Raw genomic sequence first — 21,739 nt, forward strand, 5'->3', positions numbered from 1 at the left:
AATCTTTTTAATGCACCACGAATCAATCCAGCACCAGTGGCTTCAAAAGGGTCAAGGCAGAGCCTTTTGAACGCTTTTCTATGAAATAGTAACTTTCTGTCATCATCCTAAGTCTTGTGCCTTTGCTTGGTTCTGATAACTGGGTTCTACGCCCCTGGGATTTCTTGTCGACTTCTCTTGTATATTAGCCTCACCATCAATTAACCAATTAACTCTATTTCCATATCCTGTCCACTTTTGAACATCTCTTGTTCACATGATCCTATCACTGGTTTCTCTTTGTAATGAGGGGATCTCAGTAGAATAAGGCATCCATCCTCTTTTTATTTTATTTATTTTTTTTTGTATCAGCACTTTTAAAATCTTTAGTGATACTGATAAAATTACTCTCTCCACTTTTATCTTCTGCCTCTCCATCATATTTTTACTTGAATTATCTTTCAGTTTATAGCTTCCAGACTCTTGGTCATCTATGCAATAACTTGGAAAACCTCCCCTAGGCTACAAAGAAAGGCCACACTCTAATGCCCCTTTACTTGGTAAAATTGAACTTTCCAGATTTTAATTTAATAGTTTTTTCCATGTAAGTATCCCTGAGTTTTTATTACAGAGGTCAGACTCCATATCCTGAAGGGTTTTCTGCTCTCTCCTCTCATGCCCATTCAGATCCCCTTAAACCACTGTGCCTCCCGCCTCATCTGATCTCTATCCTTAGAAATACATTATGTCCTAGTTCAAACCGAATCTTCCAAGAAATTGTGCAGAAAGAAATTAGCGTATCCTCTTGTCTGCTCCCTGGAGAGCTGTCTTAATCATGCTATTACGGTGGCCTCATTCTGGTTATCATTGCACATTGACATCTGCACCTTTCCTTCCTTAAATCAGAGACCATATATTTTGAACAATAATCCTTTCTCTGTGATATACATATGTGAAAAAGGCAATTGATGTTCATTTTGTTGATTTGTTGACTGCTTAGGAATTATAAAAAAAAACTAACATGTTGGATTTATGCTATGAATGTGGAATTCACTTACTTATTTAACAAATAGTGGTTTAGAACAAACTATTTGAGAAGAGTTAGGGGGCAAAGAAAAATAGGTTTTGCTTCCTGTGCTAGATAATGATTTCCTTTTCTTGATGGCTGTTTTTTTTTTTTTTTTTTTTTTTTCTGTGCTATGCTACCCCTCATCCCTGTCCCAATCTTTAGACAAAAAAATTCTTCTATGTTGGTATGTCTCAGGACCCAAGGGCCTGATATAAATTGTAGAGTTTATTTCCCATTTAGGAAATCTGGGATAGGCTTTAGAGTTTGCATTTCTACAAATTTCCAGATGTTGACAGTGCTGCTGGTCCAGAAACCACAGTGTGAGAAACCAGGTCCTAGACAACTAGCTTAACACTGACTTGTTAGTTGGGGTTCAAGTGAATTCACTTGTTGGAATGAGCTTTTTCTGCTACTATGTAAATACAGTTGCCAGATTAAGCAATGACTTAGCCAAAGTTAGTATTCTACAGTGATTTCAAAGTAAGACATTTTAATGACTAAGTAAATGGAATCTAGAGATACCTAGAACCAGTGACATTTCTGTCAATGCTGATATTGGAAAGAATGATCTTCATGTTTTGTATTGCAACATAAACCCCAAAGATATTTTTCAGAACATATGAATTTGTTCCAAGAGCAAAGTATAGCCATCTTAGTCTTTATTTGAAGGAGAACTTGCTGTTACCAGACCTAGGTGACAGTGCGGAGGAACTTGCTTCTAAAGAAGTCTGATGTGAGTAGGATTCATTTTGATTTCTGCATGGGTCCAAGTGTGGACTTGTAATGTTTAAGTCACAGATTGAGAGCTCTGGGATCATAATTTGAGTACTATCACCTAGGAAATAATGCTCAGTAATGTTTAAAGTGAGTACCCCAGGAAACCAAGAGATCTTGTAATAATTTATCTAAAGAGGGTTTAGAGTTGGTATCATTTGGGTCTAAGAGGATGTGATGCTTCATTTTGGCCAGTGGGCATGGGGTCTGAGGAAGTCAGATATTCCGATCCTTCCTGCAAGAGCATCAAGGGGCTGTCATGAGCAGAGAGCGGAGTGGGAAGGGGCTCCTATCAAGTGGCTGCCCCTCACTCCTACAGCCAAAATTCTTAGCTGTGTAGTTCCGGGTCCATGTATCTAACTGCCTCTAAAGCAGAAACTTCCTTACCCCTGCATGCCCATTGCGGTCTGGGAATCCGCCCTCAGAAACCTACACCATCTTCACAGCTTGCTTAGCTATCAATAAAGAGCCTGAGGTTTGAAATTTATTTCAGATCTATAATTGTTCCTGTAAAAAAAATCAGATATCTAAGAACTGAAAATATCTTTCATTTTCACATGATTCTGTCCTTGGAGGATGTTAACGATATGTTTACAAGCCTTCAAGAACAGAAAGAAACATGTCAAAATCATTCACGAACTGATCTTGCTTTGTGGTACAGGTGTGCCCCTTAAGTAGGTGCCCTTTTGTAGGTGAAATGGAAAATTATCTGACTATTTTTTTTTCACTAAAATACCATGATTGTCCTGCTTTTTGTTTAACTGTCATATCATAATGAGTCTTTTACGATTCACCGCTTCTATTTCTGTGGTGTGATTTTTCCCTTCCAGCCTCAGGAGTGTTCATTACACCCTGTGGCAGAGAAAACTTTTCTCAATAAGCGACAGCAGCTTAAAATCTGGAGTTTAAGTTGCTGCAACAAGGTTTAAATTCATGCTTTAATCGATATGGAGGCTACAGGTAACACAGTTAGGTTTGCAACATTTCTGACTTAATCAGTAAGTTAAAATGGTTCTGCTCTTTTAAAACCATAATTCAAAAAAATACCCTAAGGTCTTTAAAGATTCTAAGACATGAAGCTCATAAACTTTTCATTTTCTGGAGTCAAGAGAAGCCTCCAGCATACTCTGACTGATTTCTACGTTTCAAGTACCCATTTGGTTCCTCACTCAGTCCTGGCCATCAGACTCCCCTTCCATAACTCTGTCAGGTGTGCGTGAAAAACTGCTGCCTCAGGCCTTGCAGCAGAGAATGGACTGAGTTAACTGTTTCCTACCTGTTCCTTACCAGGGAAGAGCCCAGCCCCGTGCCAAATAACACCAGGACAATACAGAGCACATGCAGGTTCTGTGCATCCAAGAGTGTGCATAAATGTCTGCTGTGTGCTCATTAAAAGACCTTTCCTCATAGAATTTATCCTCTAGTACAGGGACTCAAAAAACAAACAAACAAACAAACAAACAAACAAACAAACAAAAAACATAAGCGTCAGTAGGTGAAGAGGCTATGCAACGTCTCTGAGATGATGATGATCCATTAGGGGTAGCCAAGAGAAGAACCCAGAGACAGACAAAGGAACCCAGAGCCAGAAGAACAGACAGGATAATAGTGCAACTAGATACTGTGAGGAAGGAATGGAGGTAGACAAGACAGAGCCAAGCAAAGTGGCGTGTGGACTCTGGGAAAGAAGTTCGAGTTTGATCCTAACAGCAGTGGAAGCTGACGAGGTCTTAATGTCTGGGATCTTGCCTCCCCTTTTAAAGGTCTCTCAACTGTGAGAAGGATTTTGCAAATGGTTCTGCTTAGGGCTTGTAGCAGGGGCTCAAAGAACAAACCTGGAGATATGGGGCTAAGTGGTATGTGGTTAATTATGTATCTGCTTGGATGGGTCACCACCCGGTGGTTGGTCAAACACCAGCCTCATCTAGTTAAAGCCCACCAAGTGTTGTGTGCATATATGTCCCCGTCATTATAAACTACATTATGACGTGAGACTATACCGCACCAATGAAAGCATAAAAATATGTATATAAGATAAAGTTCTTAAGAGACAAAGCCTGAACTAACCCAAGAGAGACTGAAGACTGAAGACTGAATGCTGCCAGAAGACAGACTTTGGATGCTAACTGCAACTCTTATCTGGGTCTCCAACCTGCCATCCTTCTCTGCAGGGTTTGAAAATTCCAGTCCCACAGTCTTACTCATCAATTGCTTAACCAATATCTATCTATCTATCTCTCTCTCTCTCTCTCTCTCTCTCTCTCTCTCTCTCTCTCTCTGGATTGAAATCTAGAGGCATTCTAACTCTGAGCTACATCCCACCACCCTGTTTATTTTTTGAAACAAGCTCTCACTAACTTATGAAAGGTCTGTTATTGCACAAATACTGAGATTATAAAAATGGGCCACCACACCCATGCCTTTCTGTCTGTCTGTATCTCTTTATATTATCCTTTTCACTTGTTTCTCTGGAGAATCCTAACTGATCTAATAGTTATACAGGTATGCATAAAAAGGGATTTATATAATGGTGTTTGGGCATTAGAAACACAAATATTTGTTGCTGCATTAATTTGGGGAATTAGAGGAAAGAAAAAGCAGGCTTGGCTTCAAAGTTTAGAGGATGAGAAAATGAGAAGTTGGTGATGACATTTGGTGAGATGGGGAACAATTAGGGGTGGGGAGCAGACAAAGGGAGAAAGGTTTAGGGAAAGTATTAAAAAATTCCATTGCTGCCATGGTGGATGTGAAATGCCCATCATTCTACATTCAAGTAGAGATAAGAAATGGGTATACCAATCTCAGCTACTTAGGACCCTCTGAAAATTCTTAAAACTGTGATTAAAATAAAAAAAAAGAATAAAAGATAGGGCTGGGAGTGTAGCTTGGAAGTAGAATGCTGCTGGGATCAATCCCTAGTACTGCATGAAGTGGACATACATAGATTGAATATATCAAAAAGCATCTTGGGGTTTTGGAAAGAGCATGGAATTTGACATCTCTTATAATGGATTCAAATCCTGGGTTTGCCAGTTTATGGCATTTGAAAAGATTACTTATACCTTTGATATCAGTTCCTTTTTATATATTTGTGCCAGAAATAACATTTATGTCACCAGAGGGTTTTTTGAAATAACATAGACAGATTATATTTTAGTATAAAATATTTTAAAAGCCAGTTATGTGAGCACGAGAATGTTTGATTTGATGAAGGTCAGAGCCTGTGACTGTAATTTGTCATTCCTTGACCATTATTGGTCAAACTTGAATGCTCTTAAATGTTTACATAGGTAAAGAGAAGTCTCTAGTGGTGGGTGATTGGTCACCTTGCTTAGGGTGGGGACATTTTCAGGAATGAGTCCCCAAGTGACTGCCAGGAAAGGGAGGCTGAAAGGGCTTCTGGGACAGCTGTGCCTGGCTCCAGGCGAGGGCTCTGAGAGCCTGGGTGCTTATGAGCAGAACCTCTGGGAGCACCTCACTTGATGTATGGCCTCCAAGTACCAAAGGACTTTCTGCAGAAGAGAGGTAGGAAGGTTTTGGGGGACACCAGCTTGCCAGGTCAACACCCACTATTTCTCATCTCTGGTGGAGCAGTTTTGTCCTGTATTTTTCCCCCTTAATGTATCTGGTCAACACTTTAAAAAATAGGGTAAACACAAAGTATAAGACACATTCTTTGTAAAACCACAAGAAATTCGTAAGACAAGACCTAATGAATTATCCTTAGATTATGCATGTGTACAATTGCAGAAAAAGTATACAAAATAATTTTCTCTGCTTTGGCAAATGTTTAGGTGTGGGTCTGTTACAAGTAATCAACAGACCATGTGCAATGGACCCTAAATTGAGCAGCATTATGTGGGCAATAATTCTCAGAAATATTTGAGGTGGAAATACCAGGAAGCAGAGAAAGTCTAGGGTAATCTGAAATAGAAGGGCTTAGAGTTGTTGCAACTTGGGTATGAAGAGCTCAAAGATTTTTGTCGGTGGGCATGCAGTCTAGGGAAGTCGGTTCTTACCCTTGTGAGGGAGTCCAGCCTTTGCAAAGAAGGTCAGGGGGTTGCTCCTTCCATCCTGGGAGACCAGCCAAGAGCAGAAAGGAAGCAAAGGACATCTTGTCCACCAATCTGTTTAGTTTCTGGAGACCACAGTAGGATTTGGCAAGGCTTCCCAGCACAGGCCCTCATTAAGAACATGATTAAAGACAATTCAATCTGCACATTGCAGACCCAGTTTTATGCCATCGTGAGCTAAACCTCCAGACCCAAGGGAGGCATGCAGATCTGGTGGGAGATCCAGGAGAGACCAGCACAAGGCAGAAAGGAAGCCAAAACAGAGGCGGGCTGCAGTGGGTGCTGCACAGGCAGCCTCAGTTTCCATTGTTAGCTTCTCGGTTCTAGGGAATTCCACTGTTACCTAATGAAATTTAAAGTACAATAATCACCCTGATAAAATGCCAACAAAAAAAATATGGTCCTCTCTGAGGAAGATCTTACTGGTCATCAAAGGAAAACTGGTTGATCCATCAGATTTGCGAAGAGAAGCAAGGAACCAGACTGTTGCACTTGGAAGTAGAAGGAATGGAGCAAGTTCAATTTGCCCTGCTCTGGGTGGCTGGAATGTCCTGATGAGGCCCGCCTCACTGCTGTCTGCCACAGATCCTACGGGACACCCACTGCCCAGGCCTCTTGCCCCAGAGCTCATCCCAAAGGCATTTGGATTGGAGCTCGGCCAAATGCAGAAGCCAGGCCAGTTCACCCAGCCCAGAAATCATCTCTAAGCAACTATTTCTTTTTTAAGAAACAATAAGGGAGAGAATGGGGTGGGACTTGGGGAAGGGATAAATGAGTGATGTGTGCAAGTATGTCTCTACTATTTGGTACCCTAGTAAGATATATGCACCAATACAAAATGCACCAATAAAAATTTAAAAAAAATTAAATAATAATGATGAGGTTTTGGCCCTTTTTCCCCTTTATTTCAACTTAAGCCAGTTAACAGATGTTTATACATAATAATGGAATTGAAACAAAAGTGGAAAATATTCAGAGACAAAGTAAAATTAAAACCTTATAGCAAGGTCACTTTAGTATACAAAATGCCAAATATAGACTCATGTATCATTTTTAGAAGTTGTTGATGAGCCTATTCCTAAGAATGACAAGTCACATCAATGGGAAAGCATGATGAGTTAGTAGGGTCTCCTACCTACAAAAGCAAACTCCTTGTCTGCTGCTTCTCTGAAATGGAGACAAAAGTTTATTCCACATGGCTGGCGCCAGGAAGGGGAGAAGGGGTGCAACACAGGATGTTTGTTTTTCTGCTTATTTAAATGTTAAACAAAGCTATTTTCAAGTGAATTGATCTCATACTATAAAAAATGTTATCTTTTAGAGGCATGCTTTATCTTTTAAATGCAATGATTTTTTATCATGCATTGTGGCAAACTAAGAAAGTGGTGCATAGATTATTTTCTTATTTAAGTGCATTAAAATGCATACATAGCTTATGGGAATGCAAATCGTTCAGACAGACTCTTTGATTAACTCTGGCTTTACTCCAAATAGAGGTATTAGAGTCTCTTTTACATAAAAATGTTGTAATTCCAAGACAAGGATCTTCTGAAACCCTTGAGGGGTCTGATATGTGAGATAGCAAGAAAAACATGGGTTCTGTTTGAATGGTGCTTAAGAAATAGCATCATGACTATTTTTTTTCCTGTTGCCACTTCTGTGTAAGAAGGATCTATGGGTATGTTTTTTTCTCTTACATGATACGCTAGGTCTCCTTGGGGAACAGGAAAGGTACATGGTTATGCTTCATAGTCCTAATAGAATATTTTGTTCACTACTGCGGTTGCAACATTCTGGCCAAATTTTAATAGTCTTTGTCCAAGCAACTTTTTTTTTTTTTAAAGAAAGGTTTGGAAGGCAATGGATATTTATTCTTAGCTAGCTAAACCTCTAGAAATGTGAAAATTCCTCATAAACATTATGTGTATATATACATATCTATATTGGCAGCTGGAATCAACATTGTCATGAGAAGATATCCTCCTGCTTCTGATCCAATCAATAAGATATCCATTATTCATTTAAAGGATAATTTGTAAAATATTAAGTCCAGTTTGCCACAGTTCTATTTTTAGTTATCTTTATGAACCATATTTAGTTGTAATTATGTCACATAATACTTTCACTCAATTTTAAATTTCATTTGTGTTTCATAATACCCAATAAATTTTCTGATTTTTTAAACTCATCTGAATGGATCGACACATCATCTGTTACTTAATTTTCTAGCAGTCTTTTGTTCTTGGCTTTCACTTTGATGCTGCCTGTGTGGCAGTGCCCTCATCAGCTGTGGTCAGCTGCCACTCTCCTCCTGTTCTCTCTGTCCCAGGACACTGGTGGGCAAGTAGCTCTAATTTGGGACACTACTAATCTCATGAAAATGGAAGGAGGAGCCAAGATGAGATGAAAAATGGAAGAGTACTTTTCCCAGCATGTGTGAGTGTGCAGTCCGTGGACTGAATCCTCAACACTGTAACAGGAATAAGAGTAGTACTAGTAATAATAATAATAATAATAATAATAATAATAATAATAGCATCAGAGAAACTCTGCTTAGAAATTACTCAAACGCTGCCGCCACCACCCACTGGACAGAGTAATTCAAATGGCCAAACCTGAAGTCAAAGCAGCACAAAGAAAAAAATTCATCTCTACAGAGAGGAAGCCGCTCATTTGGACAAGAGCACCCTTGAGTCCTCACACTGCACTCTTGAGATGTAGCCCCACTACCCTTTAAGGGAGTATTCAATGACCAGCTACAGTTTTTGTCTAACTTGTTTTCTCTCCTTCCCTACTTCTCAGTTACTTTAGCTAAAGAATTTGGATAAAGGATGACATCTTTAATGTTGAATATCAATATAAAATATCTTTGGTTACTTGTGCCAGACCTACCCCTTTGTTAATAATATGTAACTATTCTTTCTAGGCTTAGATACAATTCAGGAAAAAAGAAATGTATAGATATCTACTAATTTTTACAGCTAAATAGATATAAACACAACTAAAACTGTAACCAGAGCATGGCAGAGTTAGTGTCAACAAAATCCAGAAATCAGATTTCTTCTTCTTTTTTTTTTTTTTTTTTTGGTGGTACTGGGGTCCCTGGAAAGCCCTTCTACCTCCGGGCTACACTCCCAGACCTATTTTTATATTTCTGTTTGGAAACAGGGTCTCCTAAACCAGCGCACGCGGCTGGCTTCGAACCTGCGCGATCCTCCTGTCTCCGCCTCCCAAGCACGGGGATTACAAGCATGCGCCACCAAGCCCGGCTAGAAATCAGATTTCTGTGACTCAGGTATTTACATCCACCTTTGCCTTTAGTATCCAGTTGATACTTTGCAACCCGCCAACAAAAAGCAGCATTCATATCTGGTGACTTAACTATTACAGATTTAGCCAATCTTTTCAAAGTATCAATCCTTTCTAAATCCATCCTTTACATCTTTAGAACAAATGGCCACCATGAAATTACACAAAACTAACAGTGAATTAATATTACCAGAGGTACATTTGCATTACTCAATCTTTATTTGGTGAACAGTCAGGGCTAAGTTTCCCAATAACTACATGGGCTGAAAGCAATTACTGGTTTCCTAACCCTTAGTAACATGTTTCTATACATCAGAAAGATTCCACAACTGGCAAATATTTTCTGTATTATCACAGGCTCTCAGGGTTTTTATGCAATCTCTTTATATTCAAATTATATTATCTGTCAAAAATAACATTTGTAAGACCATAAATACAAAAAGGCTAATCAAAAAAATTAATAAATAAAAAGAGAAAGAAATACAAATTGAGAGAGAAGAGAAAGAATAAACATTGTCAATATTAAAAATGAAATAGGCATTATCACTGCTGATCTCATAGATACTAAAAGTGAAAATATATTATGAACAAATTTATGTTTATATATTTGAAGATTTATATGAAATTAATGATTTTTTAAAAATATGAACTATTATACTGATAATTAATTATCTGTATTTGAGTTTAAAAATATAGTACTATTTATATTCAGACACCTACAGTAAAATCCTTAGGTTTAAATCTAATAAAATGTGTACCTGATTTATAGTTAGAAGTCTGATGAAAGAAATAAATGAATGTCTAACTACATGGAGAAACATTCTGTGTTTTCAGATAGAAAACTTTGATATTACATTTTAATATAAAATATTAAAATTCTTAAGATATTACATTTTCCCCAAATATATCTTCAGATGCAATAGAGTCTCAACGCCAGTCTTATCAAGGTATGATATAGATTATCATCAAAATGATGCTCAAGGTTATATGACTCGCAGAAATTCTAGAAGAGTCAACACAGAAAGCTAAAGTGGACCTAAGAGGACAGACCCCTATCCACATGTTAGGATAAAGCTACTGTGGTCAGAGCCTCAGGGTCCCACCCATGTGAACGGGTGGAACAGAACACAGAGCTTATGCACGCACACCCCCCCCCACACACACACACTCTTACACTCGGAGGCACCTTAAAAAAACACGTAGTCAACTAATAAGACTTCCAGTGACCAGATATGGAATAATTTGAGCAACAAAGTATATGAATTGGATTATATCTAAGACATAAAATAAACATTCATGAGTCCATGCTGGTATAAATAGGGGATTGAATAAGTTAATAAATGGGAGAGTATGGTCCAATTTTTTCATGCTGAAGAACTCCAAATGACTGATATCAAACTCTACCCTCAGGATGGGAATATTGCCCCATCCCTCTTCTTAGCTGTAGACTACACATAATGATTCCTCATATAAATAGTTGTATCATCTGTCTTTGGATGTTCTTTCCACTGGATAACTCACAGTAAGAAACAATAAATCTGGATTTAAAAAAAGCATTTTCATATCCTAGAAAATATCCTATTACCAGAAAATATCCCAGTGCCAGTGTGTTATTAGAAATCATGATTTCTATCATATTTTTAGGTCTCTGGTTTTCTAGTTTTAGCTTGGTTGGATATCTCACCTCCTACTGCCACTTTACAATATCCCACAGATGCAAAACCAGACAAGACTGCTGGTTGATCTTTGAACAAGTCTGCTGTATTACCACTTTGAAGCATTGGCCTGGAATGTTCCTTCCTCTGCCAGTACTTAATTCAAGAGCCACCACCTGCCACGAAGTTTCCTCTCATTTCCACAGACCAAGTGTAATTTTTTTCTATTTAAAATGCTATATCAATTTCTCACCCAATTCTACCATGAAATTCTACCTAGATTGCAAAACTCTGTACGTTTAGAGCATATTTTAAACACCAGGTTACTTGGTGCTGCAAATGGTACTCAATAAATCCTTGATCAATGAGTGAATGAATGAGAAGGAGTTGAAGGAGTGAAATAATAAAATGTTAGAATTGCATTTTCCTTTTATAGGGGAAAATATAACCAGCCCCATATCCATGGACATCTTGTAGATACAGGTGATAAAAGGTTCCATTTAAAGAAGGACTACATTCTTCAATAACCTGTTAATATTCTGATAGCTCATCTTAAGAGAGCTACAAAATATTTTATATAAGTCCAGTGATCCAAAATCTTATTTCTTAGCTCTGAACTGTGTTACTAATTACATCGACTCTGCACTTTGAAAAGAGAATGAACCACTGCCAAAGAGGTTAACACTTTAGCAATTGATACTGTTCTCTGCTTTAAGAGTGTATCAGTTCAGAACATATTTGCAACTCCTCAAATCAGAAAAACTCAGTTACTACAATACACTAATAAATTTTTTTTTAAAAAAATCTATTAAACAGGACTGTGCTTTGCTGCCTGTAACATTCCCTTTATATGAACACTTGGTGATTCAAGATCCCCAAAGCTCTTCTTTGCTTTCATTGGTCCCGTGTTGCCAACCATCAAAAGAAGGAACAAGTATCTGAAAGTTGACTTCTTTCATCCATGGGGCTGATATCTAGTGTGTAAAAATAATAGCACACATTGCATGTTTGTACATGTCATGCTTTAAAAATATAGCTTGCATTCGGTACCTCCTTGAATATTCGTTTCTAAAAAATGGGTTTTATTAGGGGCTGAAATGAGTTCTGCCAGTGACCATACATTTATGTTCTAAACTCCAGTACTTCAGAATGTGACTATATTGAGAGACAGGACATTTAAAGTTAAGGACCTTACAATGGGACTTCATCAGTAGAAAGAGAACTGTCATAAGAACACAAGAAAAATACCAGGGGTACTCCTGCACAGAGATGAGAAAGGGGGAGGGCCAGCAGAAAGGTCTATCCAGGAGTCCAGGAGAGAGGCTGTCAAAAAAAAAAAAAAAAATCCACCCCGCTGACAACATGATCTTGGATTCCCAGAGTCAGGACTGTGAGCAAGTGTGTGTTGCTTTCTCCACATCATCGGTGGCATTTGGTTATCGCTTCCCTAGGAAACTAACACAGACACTATTACCATCTCAGTTTCATGGAGAAGAAATAGAATCCAGTAAAGGCTCCAATTCCATATGTGCTAGAGCTGGTGCTAAGACCATTTCTGAGTTCAGAGGCTGTGCTTTATGGTGCTATATTCTTACTCCCTTCTGTAAGTTAGGACCAATGGGTAATGATTTAACTATCAAATAATCTCAGGCATTGTGCTAAGAATTTACTTTTGCAAACCTAATTGCTGATCTACTTCAAAAAAAATTGAAACATTACTGTTAGCTTCTTGCTTCTGAACATTTTATCTTTCACTGGTCCTCTAATTGTTCCTCCCTGTCCTCAGTAATCCTCCTTTATATCCTTCAAATAATTTTTCACTTTAAAAAAAAATTTTTTTTTTTCCTTTTGGCGGTACTGGGGTTCCTGGAAGCCCTTCTACCTCCGGGCTACATTCCCAGACCTATTTTATATTTTTATTTGGAAACAGGGTCTCCAAAGCCAGCGCGGCTGGCTTGGAAACTGCGCGATCCTCCTGTCTCCGCCTCCCAAGCGCCAGGATTACAAGCGTGCGCCACCACACCCGGCTTCGCTTTTTATCACGCTGTACAATTGACCTATTTGTTTTACTTATTGTTTGCTTTTTTTCTGTAACTTTCAGGGGTAGGCTTTTGTTGTGCCTGCTTCTTGATGGCATCAAAGCCCAGGACGGTGCCTTGCAAAATCCTCATTATTTGTTTAATATATGAATGAGTCAATAAGGCAGGGAAACATCTTTACGTATGCAACTTTTTGTCCCTTTAAGTCCAACAAAACTTTTATTTATTGTACGGTTGAAACATGAAACTTACATTCTTTAATATCAGGTCCTTGCCCTTTATAATCTGAAAAATTAGACAAATTTTCCATCACCAATTAAATCATCCTGGTGATTTTAACAATTGACCTCAGTTACCCCATGGCACATGCATTTGCTGTAGTTGATACTGGGAACTTTTGAAATGCTTCTGAGCCACATCACTAGAGTTTCCACAGTTACACAGGTATCACCAACAAAATCATCTTTGTATGGGTGCATTCACAGCTTATAGAATATATGGGAAGGAATTCTACACAAAGGAAAGAGAAAATTGTATTAAGTATTAATCACCTACAAACTACATAACTCCCTAAATGTTATCATTTTAGTATTTGGGTACACACACACACACACACACACACACACACACACACATTTATATACCTGGAAATGCCCTGTTTTTTCATACTATTAGTGAATTTTCTTCTACCTTTTTCTTCTGGAACTTTTCACAGAGCTAGAGAGGTTCAGAGAATCATGAACCTGCCAGAAGACATTAATGTTTATTATAAAAAGTAAAAGAAAAAATGATTTGGTCCTAAAGATGGAACCCAGGGGCATTGTACCTCACAGCCCTCTTCTTTTTTAAGTTTCTATTTTGAAACAGAGTCTTGAGGGTTTCACTAGGTTGAGAAAATTCTCACTGCTCGTGAGGTTGTCTTCAAGTCTGCAATCCTCCTGTCTCCACCTCCCAAGTACTAGGATTACAGACCTATGCCACCCTGCCTGGCTTGAAAAAATTTAAGACATAAGACAAATAAATACAGAAGAATCACATATAATTTCCAAATTGAGAAATGACATCTATCTCTTGAAAGTTAGTGATGTGTACTTCTATTAATGTACTTTCATTCAGATGTGCCTCTTCTTCTAGAATTGGGGTCATGTTCTACGTGCTGATGGTAACCCACTTTCTTTCATGTAACAATAACTGTGAGCATTTTCACATTCGGTTTATCTTCCTATTTATTGACTGCATTCCACTTATCACCTCCTCCCCGGAAGCTATGAAGAACACACACGGCCACAGCAGAGTTACAAACTAGTCCATCTGGATGCTAAATGGAATCTAAGACATCTTATTTTCTCCCTTTTATTTGTGGTAAACACTGTTATCTCCCCCTTTTGGCCTCCAGCTGTGATTTATGGTCTTAAAGCATTTTCATCCAGAAAAGAAAAAAAAATGACAGTTCACTCTTTACTCTCTATTTTTATAATGGGTGATATTTTTGACAGCATCTGTCTTTTCTGACCACCACATGAAGAAAAAAAAAAAAGAAAAAGTAAAAAATTCACTGTAAGTGAGGGGCCAGTGATGGCTGCTCCCCTCTTTATATTCACAAACATTCTTCTATGGCTATCCCTGTACAGAAACCCTATGAGTCTTGAAAAACTGTTAGAATGATAAAGCTTTAACAAGAAAATCCTAGGCCATAACCTTTTCCCCCAATATTAATTTCTAGTTAGTTTGTATGACAATTCTTTTAGAATCACAAAGCCACCAGACATCATTGCACCCCTGTTTTGTTTGGGAGAAAATAATAATTGTTACATACGAGATGTTGGAAAAGATGTAAAACATGATACACATATGGAGGCTGTGCATGGTGGCACACACCTATAATCCCAGCACTTGGGAGACTCTGATAAAAAAAAGATTGTAGGTTCTAGAGAAGCCTCAGCAACAAAGTGAGATTCTTGCCAATTTAGAGCCTTTTTTTTGGTGGTACTAGGGGTGGAACCCAGAGGCCTTCTACCTCTGGACTATACTGCCAGAACTATTTTATATTTTATTTGGAAACAGGGTCTCACTAAGTTGCTGAGAGCCTCACTAAGTAGCTGAGGCTGGCTTCGAACCTGTTTGATCCTCCTGCCTCAGTCTCCAAAGCACAGGAACTATAAGCGTGTGCCACCACGCCCAGCTAGAGTCTGTTTTAAACTTCAAAATAAAAAAGGATGGGAATGTAGCTTAGAGTTAGAATGCCCCGGGTTTAATCTCTAATACTACCCAAAAATAGAGTGCCCAACAGAAATTTTTAATAATCACAATGTTAGAAATATTTTGGTTATTATGTCTTAATATTTAAAATGTAAATATCCAAAGGTAGAAATATCCCAAGCATTCGGATATTATCTCAGAGGAGCATTTGCATGTTGACACCTGGATTAACATATAAGAGGGCTAACAGTTGCAGCATTTGCAACAAAATGATGATGATGATGATGATGATGGTGATAATGGTAATGATGATGGTGATGATGATGAAGATGGTGATGATGATGATGATGATGATGATGGTGCTGGTAGTGGTGGTGATGATGGTGATGATGATGATTATTAAGAAAGCAAAACAAGCTACATTGACACAGGGTAGTTGAATAACTTGTGGAAAATTCTTTCAATGGAATGCTATACCGCAGTAAGATCAATATTTCCAGAAACAAGAAGGAGGATACATCTCACAAATGTTAATTGAATGGAAGTGCCTCACACGTGTAGGCTTATTCCTTGAAGCTATGAGTGCCTTGCCTGCTTGTGTGGAATGAATATGGCTTGAAACCAAGGCCACTAGCATAAAAGTATAATTGCTTCAACAGTATGCTCACCTGGATGATCCAGGAAGGATAGGAGGGAGGAAGAGAGAGAACTTCCCTGACAACAGGGGAAAATGTTGGATGAGAAAGCAGAGAATAGTGGTGCATTCCCATCTTTTAAGCAGCTTGGCTCTGAAGGGGAAGAAACATGGGGGCACTGCTAAAGAGGGAAGTGAAGCCAGAGTATTTTGTCTATGGAAGAAACACGTCAGGATGTGACCCCAAAGTGCGGCCAGGTCTCCGGGTGTGGTGGCGCACGATTGTAATCCCCGCGCTTGGGAGGCGGAGACAGGAAGATTGCACAAGTTAAAAGCCAGCTGCGCTGGCTTAAGAGACCCTGTTTCCAAATAAAAATATGAAAAATAGGTGTCTGGGAGTGTAGCCTGGAGGTAGAAGTGTTTCCAAGAACCCCAGTACCTCCAAAAAAAAAAATGCTGTCAGGTTTAGTGGGGAAGAGATGCTTTGAAGTATGCAAAAAGCAAAAAGAAAGGAACATGGTTCCGAGGAGGAAGGTTGATTTCCAGAAGAAACAGTTGTGAGCTCAGGCAGCAGAAAAGGATGGGAGCCTAGGCCACAGAGGAGAGGGTTAGAGAAGGGACAGATGAGAGACAACAACGTTAATTTGTATGTGATCAAATGGCAAAATCGGTGATAAAGTAAGCATTTTGATAAAATATTAACTACAATTTCTATTCTACGCTATCCCACACTAAAGCCCCCCACCCCAAACTACAATAGGGCTTTCTTCTACTATTTATTTGCATAATTACTGAATATCTTGCATCACTATTTCTTATTACAAAATTTTAGTTACCATCTATGTGCTTCCAAAATGGAAGATAGAGTCTTCTTTATAGTCCTGTGGTAATTTTATTTTATATAGCTATTTATTTATTTTTGTACTGAGTATTGAATCTAGAGGGGTTCTAGCTCTGAGCTGTACTCCCAGCCCTCCCATTATTATTATTATTTGTTTGTTTGTTTGTTTGTTTTGTTGTGGTACTGGAGATGAAACCCTACCTCCGAGCTACACCCTAGATCTATTTTTTCTTATTCTTTATTTTGAAACAGGGTCTCACTGAGTTGCAGAGGGCCTAAGTAGCTGAGGCTGTATGCGAACCGAGATCTTTTTGTCTTAACCTCCCAAATGTTGTGATTACAAGCATGCGCCAACATGCCCAGCTATTATTATTGATTTTGAAACAGGATCTCACTAGGTTTCTGAGAGTCTCACTACTTGCTGAGGCTGGCCTTGAACCTGCGGCCCTCCTGTTTCCATCTTCCAAGTACTGTGATTACAGGTCCCAGAACATTCAGGTTTGTCATAATTTTTAAAACACTATTTATCACCTAATTTGTGGAAAGATAATTATTATTTCTGACAATTCTTAAAGCTATGTGTAGTTGAATTTCCTCTATTTTCTCATCTAAAATGGGAATGATAAAATGGGCCCTACTTCATTGGATTGTTAAGAGACATGTGTATCATCTTACATGGTGGGTGTCCCATTCATGTGTTCAGTTTTTGCATTCTTCCATATGTTAAGGTTTAATTTTAAAGATAAGAATAAATGCTTGCTTATACATTAAAAGTTATAAATAAGCTGGGTGTGGTGGCGCACGCTTGTAATCCCCACACTTGGGAGGCGGAGACAGAAGGATTGTGCAGGTTCGAAGCCAGCCGTGCTGGTCTAAGAGACCCTGTTTCCAAATGAAAATATTAAAAAAAGGTGTCTGGGAGTGTAGCCTGGAGGTAGAGGGGTTTCTAGGAACCCCAGTGCCACCAAAAAAAAAAAAAGTTATAGAGTATGGCATAGAAATAGGAAGTGAATATTTGCTATTTTTACTACCAAAAAGAATAAGATCTAGAAATTAACAAACTGAATTTAAAATTTTCTTAAGATTACCTTGAAACACGATGCACCACAGTACATATTTTTCTTATTTTTGCTTTTCTTTAAAACTGTTTTAAATGTAAGGAAAAACGATGGCTTTGAAATATTAGAAAGAGTGTGGCCTTGTATATAAAGGTCAACAAGACATTCTGAGTGCGACTTGACGTGTACTTCCATAGTCTCCTCAAATTTATTTTATTGCCTTGACCTTTTCTCCCAGTTCCAGCTGAGGGATGCTCTTGGTTTGTGGAATATATTTTGCAGCAATGCTGTGCTTTCATGAAGAATGAGCCCCTTTGTACGTCAGTACAAATACTCATTTAACGTCAGCGCGACTCAGAAGGGAGTAGAGACTGAGTTTATTTACCAAATAATGACTATAACTCATTGCCTGCCCCTGGTTTATTTGCAGTGATATAAGAGATTAGGATGTTGGTGGTAACGGCAGCTCTCTCAACAAAATTAACCCCCACACAGTCTTAAACACTTAGCATTTTCCCATCAATAACCTCGCATATTAAGCAGGAACAGAAACCATGGTTACCCAATAGAAATGCCCTAGGTGCACAAGAGAAATAATTCACAATCTTTTGTAGTCTTTATTTCTCTATTAAGAAAGCACACTCCAAAATGCTAGCATCATTTTTATGATGAAGAACAGTATCTTTTTCAGTCACAAGCATTTGAGATGCCAATATAAAGTCTACAATGTCACCTTCTCAGAAGGAGGGTGCATTCCGGACCTTCACACTAAACAGAAACCCTCAAGCACACTTGCATCCGCAGGGAATTGTTACTCTCTTCAAAGCCCAGCTATCTAAAATTACATCATTTTTCTTGCTTGTGCACATGTTATTGTCTTCTCCTCCCTCTAGGATGTAATCCACATAATGCCGAGAGCTTGGTCTGTTTCCTTCACCACTTTATTCCCAGTGCCCAATTAAGTTTCCAGCATATAGCTGTGCTCAATAAATATCTGCTGAATTACAAAGTTGTTAAATGATAAGGCTGAGCTAGATTGGCTTGTAGACTCATGGGAGAGCTGTATGAATTCTACCCCTCACTCAAAAGATTCTATTACTTTGAGGATCTAAACAGAAAGAACTGAAAAAAAAAACCTGAAAATAAGCTCTTTTTTATAATTGTGGTACTGGGGATTAAACTCAGGGGCATTCTACCTCTGAGCTACACCCTATCCCTTTTTAAAAATTTTTTAAATATGGTCTTCTTGAATTGTCTCATTAATTTGCTGAGGCTGGCATCAAACTCGCATCCTCTGTCTCTTCCTCCCATGTGTTGAGATTATAGGCATGCACAACCTATCTGGCTATCTCTCAGCTCTTGATTTTGAAAGTTTTATCTTCAGGTATCTCATTGTGTCCCTTAATTTTCTGATTTTTTTAAAAAAATATAATCTATTTCAGAGAACTAGGTAAAGCTACATTAGAATATTTGTATATATGTGAATATAACATTGTTAACCTGGATACTCGGTATTGGGATGGAGGGGAAAAGGGGAAAGGGGGAGCCGGGAGAGGCACCGAGTACTGTGTGAATATATGTCATTGTCAACATGATCCACTTTATGATGTGAGACTAAAATTTAAAAACTAGGTATTAAAGGTCTTTAACTATTTGATTTTCTTAGCATTTAAATCAACATGTTTTCATTTGTAAGATGTCCTCTTTTGTCTTCTAACATCTGTGTATAAAAAGTTAAACACAGAAATACCGTACAGCCACAAGGAATATCCTAATATTCTCACCTAAATATAAATCTATCATGAAATGTGTTCTTAAGACAATAACTTATGAGGCTTCTTTTCCATGTAAAAAAAAAAAAGTATGCAGTTATCAGGGAAGAAATTCCTCAACATAAACCTATTTAACTGGAGAGCTGTGAGGGCAAGGACATTTTTTCTGAGGTAGTTTGCCTCAATTCCAATTTAGGAGAGATACTCTACATTAGGTTACGTAGTACTTGGACCAGGTGATTCTTGTATATTCGGAGAAGAATCACATGTATTTGAAAGCGCTCTGCTGCTAAAGCATGATATTAGCCACTTGTAATGATGTATAAAGTCATTGAGGATTTTAGGAATGGCTGAATTCCACAGAATTGTAGAGGAGTACTTGCTGTAGGAATCATATCATCTCATAGGATTGCAGAGAAGTCCTTGCTGGTGGGTATGAAGTGCATAGATCCAGCCCAGGAAGACTAGGCTGCCTTAGCATTCTGTAACAGGATTCATGTACCAGGAGTGGGTCCCAGAGACAGGGATTGTGGTGGACTGGGACTGGCATGGGGAAGGCTAGGTGTTTGATGTCATGCTGGCAGTGATTCTGGGCTCAACTCTACCATGTTTACCTAGGGAACCATGAGCAACTTCCTACAAGCTCTCTGATTCCTGGGTTACTTAAAAAAAAAAATAGACAATAAAGCCGGCCATGGTGGCACATGCTTATAATCCCAGTACTTGAGAAGCTGAGACAGGAGTATTGAAGGTTCATGGCCAGCCTCAGCTACTTAATGAAGCCTGCTGCAACTAAGTGAGACCCTGTTTCAAAATAAAGACTTAAAAAAAAATAGGGCTAAGGGTATAGCTTGGAGATAGAATGCTCCTAAATTCAATCTCCAGTACTGTAACAACAACAACAACAACAACAACAACAACAAAACAGATTACTGAGAAAATTGGGTGTCTCTTAGACTCTTTAGACTGGTAAAGAGGTCTGTGGTGTCTTTCTATTAAAAAGGCTGTGGAGACATATACACTAAGACTCAAATCTGTGAGGATGAATAGTGTTTCATTCTCTATTGTTTCATGAATATATTATATATTTCACATTCAAACACATGTCATATGATGGAAAAGTTTTCTATTCTTTTTTCATCAAGTAAATTATTACCATGATCTTGCAAGACAGTCTATAGAAATATAATTCAGTGCCGTTCTTCTGTCTTGGAGAGATGTCAAGATGTAACGTTTACCTTGGAGGGAAGAAATGTCAAATATCTACATGCCTGAATTGCAAGTTTTTTTTCCTATTGTATTTACATCCCTTGTCAGTTACATTTTTAACTCATTTTAATTTTAAGATGTTTTGGGGAGCAAGAAATATAAATGTTCAATTTTACAAAGATAATATTCTCTTGCCCCATTCTTTGGCTTTTGTTTTCTCAAATAAAATGTACTTGTCTAACAGATATCCCTAATGCAAGGCAGTTTTATTACTGATACCCTTCATATTATCAGACCTTTAGATTATACATTCTTCATAGCTGCTAGTTTGTATTTGTTAAACTATATCTCCTCAATTCCCCCACCACCTTATGTATTTTACCTTTTTCCTTTTGTTAAATTCCATATAATTGACATCATGTAATATTTTTCCTGTGTCTGGCTTATTTCAATTAGCATAAAGCCCTCCAGGTCAATCATCAATAGAACCTGTGTGTATGTGTGTGTGTGTGTGTGTGTCTGTCTGTCTGTCTGTATGATACTGGGGTTTGAGCCCAAGGGTATTCTACCTCTGAGCTGCATCTCCAGCCCTTTATATTGTTTTGTTTTGAAACAGGGTCTTACTACATTGCTAAGGCTGGCCATGAACCTGTGATCCTCCTGTCTCAAGCCTCCCAAGTACTGAGATTACAGGCTTGTGCTACCACACTGGGCTTCAATAGAACTTTAAACCCACACAGTTTTACTTGTTATTCCTATTGGGATTTCATTAACATAATGTGAGGAGCAGGGACTCTTTGAACATAGGTGAATTTTAGGTACTCTGAAAAAGCTGACATGTTATCTGATACCAGATTTTCCACTTATACATAAAAGACAATTGTAGGGAGTTTTACTAGTGTCATTTTGGGATTAAGCTATTAAAAGTACTAATACTGAGATCAAATAGAAAACTTGAACCACATAATTAAAAAAATTATGTTTAAGATCTTTTAAGGCGTTAAAATTTGATGAGCCAATATCTGGGAGAAGAGGGTCTTTAGTACTTTAGTATGACCCTTGGGGCCTCTTTTAACCTTTAGGTATTTACTGATTTCAAAAGTGTGATGGAGATGCTAATAAGCCAGA

This window comes from Muscardinus avellanarius, assembly GCF_963383645.1.
Source record: "Muscardinus avellanarius genome assembly, chromosome: 9".
Classification (NCBI taxonomy): Eukaryota; Metazoa; Chordata; class Mammalia; order Rodentia; family Gliridae; genus Muscardinus; species Muscardinus avellanarius.